This window comes from Scyliorhinus canicula, chromosome 21, assembly GCF_902713615.1.
Source record: "Scyliorhinus canicula chromosome 21, sScyCan1.1, whole genome shotgun sequence".
In the NCBI taxonomy this organism is placed as follows: domain Eukaryota; kingdom Metazoa; phylum Chordata; class Chondrichthyes; order Carcharhiniformes; family Scyliorhinidae; genus Scyliorhinus; species Scyliorhinus canicula.
In genome coordinates, this window is record NC_052166.1 from 58,585,362 (window position 1) to 58,597,144 (window position 11,783).

Sequence of the window (11,783 nt, forward strand, 5' to 3'; positions counted from 1 at the left end):
CAGGCCATGGCAGAGAGGGGCTCCCAGGCCATGGCAGACAGGGGCCCCCAGGCCATGCCAGACAGGGGCTCTCAGGCCATGCCAGAGAGGAGCCCCCAGGCCATGGCAGAGAGGGACCCCCAGGCCATGCCAGAGAGGGAGCCCCCAGGCCATGGCAGAGAGGGGCCCCCAGGCCATGCCAGAGAGGGAGCCCCCAGGCCATGGCAGAGAGGGGGCTCTCAGGCCATGCCAGAGAGGGAGCCCCCAGGCCATGGCAGAGAGGGGCCCCCAGGCCATGCCAGAGAGGGAGCCCCCAGGCCATGGCAGAGAGGGGGCTCTCAGGCCATGCCAGAGAGGGGGCCCCAGACCCTGGCAGAGAGGGGCCCCCAGGCCCTGCCAGAGAGGGGCTCTCACGCAACACCAGGTGATGTTTAACAAACTGTTGATCAACCTGGCGCAGACTCTTTTTTTCCCGAAGACAGAAGGCTGCCTGAGGGAATCCACCGCTCTGCTCATGGTGCTTATTTGCTGCCTTTTCATTTTGCCAAGTACTGGGGCTGATGCTGGGGAAGGGATGACGAGGGGATGTACAGGCTGTGACAATTACTGTCCCTCTCTGTCTTTGTAACCTTTTGTAACCCAGGTAGCATCAGGAGCAGGCTTGGGGTGGGGGGGGGGGGGGGGGGGGGGGGGGGAGCATTCTGCTTTTTACGGTCTTTTTGTTGACTGTGAATTCCTGCTGCAGTAGTTAATTCAGTAACTGCAGTGTCTGCCGTGGCATTTAGCATCTCCAGAGGAGAAGGATCTCGGTTCGAACCCTGGCCCACGCTGAGTTAGTTCTTCTCTGTGAGAGAGAGAGAGAGGGGTCGCAGGGGACCTGGAGGAAAAGGTCAGCAGCCAGGGTTCCCATTCCTAACGACATGTCAGCGCCGCCTGTGGATAGTGGGTGAGGACAGGAAGGGGCTCAGTTACGATGGCCTCACCTGGGTGACCTTCACAGTCTGGACTCTGTGTTGGAGAGCTGCCCCCTGGCTCGAATATGCAAGGGAAACCAGTCAAACGAACTAACTCAAGTTGCGGGAAAGGCTGCTACTTATCAAAGAGATGAGCTGTACATTTGTTTTAAAAGTTAGGAAATAACATTACAGGCTGGCTCATACTTGCATTTTTCCTGTACAGGGAACATTTTAAAGTAATTTCATTATTGTACATTGACTCCCAAACCACACAGCTGCAATAAATTCTCAACATGTGGTGGAGTCATTTCTGGAAGAGGCTGAATTCTATTTTCACTATAATGGGACCACAGCACGGGGAGTTTCCTTGCTTTGTCCTGTTCGCAGCCAAGAACTTCACTACTGCAAAGATTCAGAGGAAAGAATGAAAATAAGACCCCCTAGAAATGGGTGGGGTAATGAAAATAAAAACGCGTTACTTTCCGGCCATGATGGAGAGAAGGGGCTGCCGTGTGTTCATCGAGTGATAGATGTTTACAGCATGGAAACAGGCCCTTCGGCCCAGCTTGTCCATGCTGCCCAGTTTCTATCACTAAGCTAGTCCCACTTGCCTGCATTTGGCCCATATATACCCATCCTGACCATTAACTGTCTAACTTTTTAAAAGAAATATATTGTACCCGCTTCTCTGGCAGATCATTCAAGATGCTCATCACCTTCTGTGAAAAAAACATTCTCTCTGGTCTCTTTTGTACCTGTCCCCACTTAAACCTCTGCCCTCTAGTTCTAGACTCCTCTACCTTTGGGAAAAGAGGTTGACTATCTACCTTTATCTATGGCCCTCATTATTTTATAGACCTCTACAAGATCACCCCTAAGCCTCCTACACTCCAAGGAAAAAAGTCCCAGCCTCTCCTTATAGCTCAGACCATCAGGTCCCGGTAGCATCCTCGTAAATCTCTTCTGCACTCTTTCTAGTTTAACAATATCCTTCCTATAATAGGGTGACCAGAACTGAGCACGGTATTCCATGTGTGGTCTTACCAATGTCTTGTACAACTTCAACAAAGCGTCCCAACTCCTGCATTCAGTATTCTGGCCAATAAAACCTAACATGCTGAATGCCTTCTTCATCACCCTATCCACCTGCAACTCCACCTTCGTAATCGTTCTATAATATGCAAATCATAGCCATGGGCTTGAACCTATTATGACCTGCGATGAACAACAACCCCCTGTATGTTCAACAGACTGTTTAATTTCTGGGAGATTTCACACTTGCTGAAAGTGGGCGATGGAAATGGCACAGTGTCCTCCGTGGGTGACCTGGGACCTGTGTCAACAGGTCAAGCAGTGGCGTGTCTCTTTAACCAATCCGATTGAAGCACTATGAGATGCTCGGTGTAAGAGTGTGAACTCGGAAGAGTTGGAATCATCATGTCAGTGTCGTCTCCGGCACAGACAGTAAGATATCAGGAAAGGAAGGAATACGATCGAGGAGTTTTGACTCAGAGTCAACGAGCTGGATGCGGAGATGTAGACACTGTGACACATCGGGGAGGGGGTTAGTCACCTGGATACTTTTATCCAGAATGCAGTTGCACCTCTTAGGCTAAGGTCTTCTGATTTGGTGAGGGAGCACAGCAGGGTGTGACAGCGAGTGAGTGAGGTAAGGAGATCAGGAAGGATGGAGCCCCACACGCCCCGTGTAATTGTTCATCAGATTCTACAATCCTGCAGTTTGGATGGATGAGAATGGGAACTGCGGATTGGATGAGTAAACTGAACATGTTTCCATGGTACAGGAAAGCATTCAAATAGGGGGAGGAAAATTGTAGGGGACAGTATAGACGGGAGGGGGAATAGATACAGTTCTCCGTAGCCGAGAGCGAGAGACCAGGAGGCTGTGTTTCCGGATCAGTACCAGCGTTCAGGGTACCTGCTCAGGGCTGGAGAGGAACCTGCAGTGAGAGGGGGAAGATGCAGAGGTCGTGGTTTACATCGCTACCAATGACATAGACAGGACTAAAAATGAGGTTCGGCTTGGGGAATATGAGCAACTAGGGGCCAAATTTTAAAACCTGCATTGACCTGTGAGGAAATTGGCACAGGGTAGTAATTGGTGAGATTCAGGAGTTGAATGTGTGACTCAAAAGATTGATGGGGGAAGAAATGGGTTTTGATTCACGGGGCACTCGCACCAGTACGGAGAAAGTTGAAAGCCGTGCTGTTGGGATGGGCTTCACCTGAAACCCGCTTGGACCAGCGATCTGCCCAGTTGTATAACTGGAGTGGTAGAGAGGACGTTAAACTGAATAGTGTGAGGGGGAGGGATCACATGAGAGAAGGTATGCTGGATTAATAGGAAATGCTAAGGTAATCGAACAAGGTAGTGACAAGGGGAATGGTAATGGGAGCTTGGCAGGAAGGGACAGGATGTAGAAATTTAAGAGTGTATCACAGAGAAGGCCAGTGTTGGCACAAATAGTAAGGAAATGGAATTGAAGGCTTCGTATCTGAATGCAGGTAGCAGTCAGACCAGAATTGATGAATTGACAGCTCGAATGGAAATAAATACATGTGACCTGATAGCTATGTGGCTGCAAGGTGACCAAGGCGGGAATCTGAATATTCAAGGATACTTAATGTTTTGCAAAGATAGGAAGCTGGGAAAAGGAGAAAGGGTAACGCTGTTAATTAATTACTTTTTAAAGAATATTTTATTGTGGTATTTGACAATATTTATAACAGTAACATAAACAATGACATCAACATGGTAAAAGAAAAATTCCCGCCCCCACCAGCCCAATCGTCACATACCTCAACCATACAACAACAGTCCGCCCTCTCCCCCCGCCCTTGGAATACTGCATCTGCTGACATTTTAATGTTCCCCGGAAAAGTCGACGAACGGCTGCCATCTCCGGGTGAGCCTCTTAAGGCAAACTTTATTTTCTTCTGGTCCAATCCTCCCTACACCGGAGAGGGATTTCTCCTCACTGTCTCACTCTTCACTGATTTATTCCATAAAATCCGAAAAAACTGGGGGGGGGGAAGGTGCAAAATTCCGTTACAGACAGGAGCTATTAAATGTGCGACCTACTCCTCCATGGCTGCCACTGGAAGTGCGCTGTTAATTAATGATAATATTAGTAAAATAGTGAGAGCTGAGCTTAATTCTAATTATTTTGTCCAGTGTCAGGCCTGTTTGACACATAATAAAGTGTACAAGGGCTTCAAGTGCTAGTTTATGAATTCAACGACCTCAGTTGCGTCACATTTTGAGGACATGGTGCTTCTAAGATTTCTGTTATCTTTTTGGTTCCTTATGCAAGCCATCATTACCAATGATGAGACCCAAGTAGTTTTTGGATGCTTTGACATTCCAGTGCAGCTTTCATGTTCTTCAAGTGCTCTTGTTCACTTGAGCTGGCGATGAGAATGTCATCCAGGTAACATTGTACACACCAGGTAACATTGTACACAATGTAGCTGAAGCCAAATGGCTGCCAGGACATTAAACCTAAAAGTTGGCCAACCGAGGTGGGTGATGGGATTTAAAAGCAGACTTGCCCGAAGTCTGCTGAAGTACACAGTCTTGCAAAACCAGACAGAGCCCAGCCCCACTGGACCTCAGCAATCAGTGGCTGACTGGAAGCATCATAACAGACAAGCTCCAATGGGGCACAAGACATACATAATGTTCGCACAGACAAAGTAGGCATTTGCACCTGAACACTCTCTCCGGACATAACGGCACCTGGGCGGAAGAAAAGGGCAACGTTCCGGGACAGATCGAAACCAATTAAGGGCTGCACCTGGATTGGGGGACACGACAGAACTTTCTGGAAAATACCAGCAAGGTATATATGAGGCTGACCTTGAATCTCTCTCTCTCATCCATTCCATCGACCAAGAAATCTCCATCCAAGACTGACAGGCACTCTTAACTAGAGAGCCGATGAGGTAGAGAGAGAGAGAGTGACGAATTTCTACATCCTGCCGACTTTGCCAGAATCGTACAAGTTTGTGCAGAATACGGGAAGTATTACTGGAAAGGTCTTGTGCAAATAGACAGAAGTCAATGTTAAACGAATTTGCAAGCTTTAGATATTTCATTAATAAAATTACGACTGTTTCAGCAGAACCCGACGTGTGGGGCTGGATTTTCCATTATTGGGACTATGTTCCCCCCAAGCCAGCATCAAAACGATAGAGTTTTACACCAGAAAACTTGGCATCAATGGGACACAAATACATCGCCCTGCAGGGGGCAAGCAGGGACCTGGAGTAGATCTCGCAGATTTTGCTGCAGATACGGGCCCCCGCACTTCCGGGTCAGAGGCCGCATAAGCGCACGGCGACGGCCTTCATTGGCAACGCCGTGCTCCATGGCGGACTCGGATAGCGGAGCTAGCCCCACAAAAGAAACCCCCCCCCGATTGGCTCCACGTCCGATCCTCAACCCCCGCACAGACATTCCCCGGGCGACTATAAGTCCCCCCCCCCCCCCACCCCGGCCTCCAATCGGCCCGCCCCAACCAGGGCGGCCGCGGACTGAGTCCGCAGCCACCACTCGAGTATCCCGACCGGCTGGAGCACATTCGTTCCACATCGTTGGGACTTCAGCCGGTGGGGACGGAGAGTGACTGAGTGGGCCTGTGGCAATGACCCCAGGTAGGTCCCAGGGGGCAGTACGCCGTTTTTCAGGGCCCCCAGAATCGGTGAACCGGCACCGGTCCCGATTTCTTACGGGAACATGGATTCTCTGCCCCCGCGCCGGCCGCGATTTTGGCGTCGGGGTGCGGAAAATCCAGCCCGTGGTTTCATGTTGGTTTCAATACGACAGAGTACCTGGGTAAATGTCTTTATCCGTGTTTGCGTGGGTTTCGTCTCCACAACCCAAAGATGTTGTGCGGCAGCACGGTAGCATGGTGGTTAGCATAAATGCTTCACAGCTCCAGGGTCCCAGGTTCGATTCCCGGCTGGGTCACTGTCTGTGCGGAGTCTGCACGTCCTCCCCGTGTGTGTGTGGGTTTCCTCCGGGTGCTCCGGTTTCCTCCCACAGTCCAAAGATGTGCGGGTTAGGTGGATTGGCCATGCTAAATTGCCCGTAGTGTCCTAATAGTAAGGTTAAGGGGGGGAGTTGTTGGGTTACGGGTATAGGGTGGATACGTGGGTTTGAGTAGGGTGATCATGGCTCGGCACAACATCGAGGGCCGAAGGGCCTGTTCTGTGGTGTACTGTTCTGTGTTCTATGCTCTATGAGCAGGGTAGGTGGATTGGCCACACTAAATTGGCCCCTAATTGGAAAAAATGAATTGGGTACTCTAAATTTATTTTTTAAAAAGTAAATGGCCGGGATTCTCCCCTACCCAGCAGGGCGGGGGTTCCTGGCCTGTTGGAGTGGCGTGAACCACTCCGGCGTCAGGCCGCCTCACATTGAGGGGCTAGGCCCGTGCCGGAGTGGTTCCCACTCCGCCGGCTGGCGTGAACAACCTTTGGCACCGTGCCAGCCAGGGCCGAAAGGACTTTGCCGGCCGGCGTAAGTCCGCGCATGCTCCGGAGCATCAGCGGCTGCTGACATCATACCGGCGCATGCACAGGGGAGGGGGTCTCTTCCGCCTCCGCCATGGTTAAGCCAATGGCGGAGGCGGAAGTAAAATAGTGCCCCGACAGCACAGGCCCCGATCGCGGGCCAGGCCACCGTGGGGGCACCCCCCGGGGTCAGATCGCCCCGCGCCCCCCCCCCCCCCCCACCCCCCCAGGGCCCCGGAGCCCACCCGTGCCGCCAATCCCGCTGGTCAGGTAGGTGGTTTAATCCACGCCGGCGGGAGAGGCCTGTCTGCGGCGGGACTTCGGCCCATCGCGGGCCGGAGAATCGCCGCGGGTGGCCCGTCAACAGGTGCGGCGCGATTCCTGCCCCCGCCGAATCCCGGGGGAGGGGGGCGGAGAATTCGGGACACGGTGGGGGTGGGATTGACGCCGGCCCCGGGCGATTCTCCGACCCGGCGGGGGGTCGTGGACTCCCGCCCAATGTCTTTAAGCAACATGTCGGCTGAAGTGTGTGACTGCAGACATTTTGCCACGGTTTACATAGCCCACTCGGAATTTGGTTCGTGGACCTCTGAAATAGAGGAGGTGTGGATATTATCCCAAATGGAAGTCTCCTCTAGTGGAACAAACCTTTGCGCATCGTGAGTAGTGGCTGTGATTTTGCAGCTACATTCATTTGTAAATACGACTGTGATTTGATTTATTTTCCTGAATTCCTGACCTGCAGCAAGGTTCAGCAACATGTGATATTCGGAGTCATTTCCGATTCCTTCACTAATCCAGGGATACCGAGGCCGCTTAAAGCATCCGCACAGTAACTGAGGTCAAATAACTCAGCATATCTTGAGGATCTAATCACCGATTCTTAATCAGTAAGGAAATCGAGGGTTATGGGGGTAAGGCGGGAATGTGGAGTTGAGGATTATCACATCAGATCAGTCGCAATCTCATTGAATGGCGGAGCAGACCTGATGGGCCGAATGGCCTACTTCCGCTCCGCCGTTTTCTAGCCATCCGCGTTGCTGAATTCTGCACTAAGTGGTGCACCCACCAGTCAAGCCCACAGAGGAACCTCAATCAGAATGTTATATCCCCCAACAATTACAAGTGTTATGAAAGTACAGCCTTCAGGAGATGGTGAGTTGCCATAAACTATTGGTGCCCCAATAGGATGCCTGGCAGACTGTCAACACCTGGGATTCCATCAATGAGTTGAGTCTGAGCTACATGTCTCACCGAGCCCTTAGAGTTCAGGGGTAATAAAACACAATTGGCAAATCCTTCCCAGGAACCCGTGTTGATGGTGGAGCATGAGAAGAGGCTCCGCCGAAATATTTCTGTTCCCTAAGTGGTTGACAGGATGGGAAAGGTCCTGAACCACCGGCTGAAATATCGTCCACCTTTCTCGGGAAGCGGTGTATGGAGATATTTTGGAAAAGGATAAAGCACCACTGGAAGGGATCAAAGCAAAGTGGGAGGAAGAATTGGGAGAGGTTATAGAGGAGGGGGTCTGGTGTGAGGTGCTCCGGAGAGTGAACGCCTCCACCTCATGTGCGAGGTTGGGGCTAATACAGCTGAAGGTTGTGTACAGGGCACACCTCACGAGGGCAAGGATGAGCCGATTCTTTGAAGGGGTAGAAGATGTGTGTGAACGTTGCGGGTGGGGGGGTGGCTAATCACATTCATATGTTTTGGTCCTGTCCAAAGCTAGGGGAGTACTGGAAGGAGGTGTTTAGGGTAATTTTCAAGGTGGTGCGTGTGAAACTAGACCCGGGTCCCCGGGAGGCCATATTCGGGCTGTCTGACCAGCCAGGGTTAGAAACGGGTGCGGAGGCAGATATCATAGCCTTCGCCTCGTTGATCGTCCGAAGGCGGATCCTGTTGGGATGGAGAGCAACCTCTCCACCCTGTACCCTGGCGTGGCGGGGGGACCTGTTAGAATGCTTGACCCTTGAGAAGGTTAAGTGTGAACTGAGGGAAAGCTCGGAGGGGCTCTACAAGTCATGGGCACTATTTATTATGCACTTTCAAGAACTGGTAACATCGAACATTAGTTGGGGGGGAGGAATGGGTGGGAGGGTTGGGGGTGAGGGTGTATATTAAGGATGACTATGGGTAATCCCTGATTCCTTTTTGTCATTTGTTTATGTAAACATGCGGGCTGTTGTTTGGGGTTTGGTGGGAGGATGGGATCGTTGTTACTGTTATGGGGATTGACATATCTGTTGTTGATTATTGTTTATTGTTGGTGGGTGAAAATGTGAAAAAGGAGGAGAATAAAAATATTTTTTTTAAAAACCTTACTCGGGAAGTAACCATTTTGTAACCATGTCTTTGCTGACGGAGAGCTATCGCTCCCGAGGGCTCAGTCCACCGCTGGGTTTAATCGGTGAAGGGTTGAGTTAACTAAATGGTGCAGCGAAGTTGGTGCTCTGAGACGGTTGGTAATATTCCCGCCGTTGTCCCAGTCCGTGCCGTGAAGCAGAGATGAGCTACTTTGGGATGGGGATATCCAATAGAACTTAAAGGAACAAAGAGATTGCATTGAGGTAGCGCCTCTCATGACCTCGTGACATCCCAAAGCGCACCAGAGCCATGGAATACTGCTGCGGTGTGGTCACTGTCTGATGCCTGAAGAAAGAAAAAGGTCAGGAAATCCTGAAAGAATATTAACAACAATGATGGCGGGTCGTCCAATCCGACTCGAGTTAGAGGCAGGGAGGAGGTGGGTGACTTTTGTGAGAAACATCAAAATGGTTCCTGCTGGACTCTGACCACATCGCCATTTAGGAATAGAACAAAGAACAAAGAACAGTACAGCACAGGAACTGGCCCTTCGGCCCTCCAAGCCCGTACCGACCATGCTGCCCGTCTAAACTAAAATCTTCTACACTTCTGGGGTCCGTATCCCTCTATTCCCATCCAAATTCATGTATTTGTCAAGATGCCCCTTAAATGTCACTATCGTCCCTGCTTCCACCACCTCCTCCGGCAGCGAGTTCCAGGCACCCACTACTCTGTGTCAAAAAACTTGTCTCGTACATCTCCTCTAAACCTTGCCCCTCGCACCTTAGACCTATGCCCCCTAGTAATTGACCCCTCTACCCTGGGAAAAAGCTTCTGACTATCCACTCTGTCTGTGCCCCTCATAATTTTGTAGACCTCTATCAGGTTGCCCCTCAACCTCCGTCGTTCCAGTGAGAACAAACTTTATATTCAACTGAATGTAAAGTTCATATTGGGGGAAGGGATAAGTATATACTTCCTGTTATTATTTCATGCCTTCGGAGGCATGTTAAACAGGGATGGTAATGTTTAAATACTTGGTGAAATATGATTTAAAATCACTGAAGGAAATGATATTAAATTAAGACTAATTATCCCAATCAGTTCCTTGAAAAAAAAGTTTTTTTTAAATTCGAAATACTTTTTTTTAAAAACAGCTTTCTCGAAGGTACATAAAAACCATTGTGTGTGAAAAGAATTCACAGGCTTTCAAACATTTTCTGCAAACAGCAATGACTATCGTCACATCAGTTCAAGAAACAAATGACAAAAGAAAATCTTGACAATTTTTTAATTTGAGACAAACTATTCCAGCTCCGTATCAATCCAAGCCGAATTCAGCTCAAATTGCCTAAAGAACATCTGGGCAAGATGATCAAATTTTGCTGATGCAAAATACAAGGAAAATCTGCACCTTTTACAGGCCATAGCTATGGCATTACACAGCATTTACACAGCACTAAGGACTACCCTCTCCCAAAAGTGGGAAACAGTAAAGAGTTCCTCAATGCGGCTGGCTACTCCTCCTCAGACAATGATTGATCAATGGAGTAGGCCATGAACAGGACATCAGGTCAAGCTCGAACCGAGGGATGGCCTGGTCTCACAGCCTCAAATGAAGCTGAACGTCCTCGGAAGCAAGGCTCGATCCTCTTTGTTCTTGTTGAAGCCGACAAATACATATTGTCATGTGAGGGTACCTTTTAAGAAATGGGTGTTTATAAATGGGTGTGTATATAAGTATCTGTAGTGAGAGTACCTTTAAGAAATGGGTGTTCATTACTGCAGTGATTTCAGAGAGTGGGTGGAGCTGGGCTGTTTGTCAGCTTTTTACTTTCATTTTAGGCTGTTTGTTGCAGGGTGTGTTTTAGTTTCGTTTTCAGAGCTGGATAGCTGCAGTCACAGCCAGAAGGGGTATTAGAGTCTCCCTCTGTAATCTAAAGAATGTAAATCGATCCTTTGGCGATTTAAAACTAATAACTGCTCTCAGTAGTGACTTTAACCTGATGTGCTTCTGTTTAAAGTTTTTTTTTTAAAGTCTTCTGGATATTGTTTATGAAGTTATTAAGCATTACTTAGTGTTGTAGTCTTTGGGGGTTGTATTTGAATTAATTGTTGCGAAGATGTTCACTGTATGTTTTAGAAAGGTTAACTTGAGTTCATAGAATAAACATTGTTTTGCTTTAAAAAATACTTTTCCATTTCTGCTGTACCACACCTGTAGAGTGGGCCGTGTGCTCCCCATACCACAATCTATTAAAAGTTGTGGGTCAGGTGAACTCCGTGATACACTTTGGGGTTCTCTAAACACTGGCCCATAACAATATTCCACCTGCATCTTCTCAGCAAAGTCTAACAGCGCAGTTAACCCTTCTTTGCTTCCTTCTGCCAAAACGCCATCAGGAATTTCCACAAAGACATTCTTATTGGAGAAAACTGCATCCCGTTTGGAGACCTTGGAGTCTGTTGATTTGTATTGAAAATGGACAATATGTTGCTTTCCATTTGCCGGGTGCTCTTGCGTTACATTTAGCTTCTCATCTGTGTGTAAGAAAGCTGTAAGGGTGTGATCCCTTCCATTCCCTCACCCACCCGGGATCTTCACTGATGGGTGAGGTGCATCAGGAGCACCACAGAGGCCCTGGACTGAGGTGCCTGCAGTACTGTTGCTGAGATGTACCAGTGAAAGGAGGAATACTACTCTCCTGGATACTTATCATGGCGGAAGCTGGGCTCTTGTCTCTTTCTTTTCCGAAGTAGTGGCTGTTGAGTATCCGTTCGACAGAGCTTCTCACTATCTGGCCGCTGACGGAGCCCGCTCGCTGGGTGGGTTATGCTGCCAGTGGCGGCCAACGCGCTTCCAGCCCCTCCGCCCTCCAGAACCTTCAGCCGTTCCTTGTAAATTTGACTGTAACAGTAATTGTTTGAAAAGAAATCTTCCTTGTAATCGTGAAATTGCCGATTTCCTCCATTTGGGGATTTTTAGGTGTTATACTTTGTGTGTTG

General features: G+C 49.3%; 1 pseudogene; it reads right to left on the bottom strand.

Moving 5' to 3' along the window:
• Positions 1-10,294: 10,294 nt before the first annotated feature.
• On the bottom strand, positions 10,295-11,569 carry LOC119955580 (annotated as a pseudogene).
• Positions 11,570-11,783: the final 214 nt, after the last annotated feature.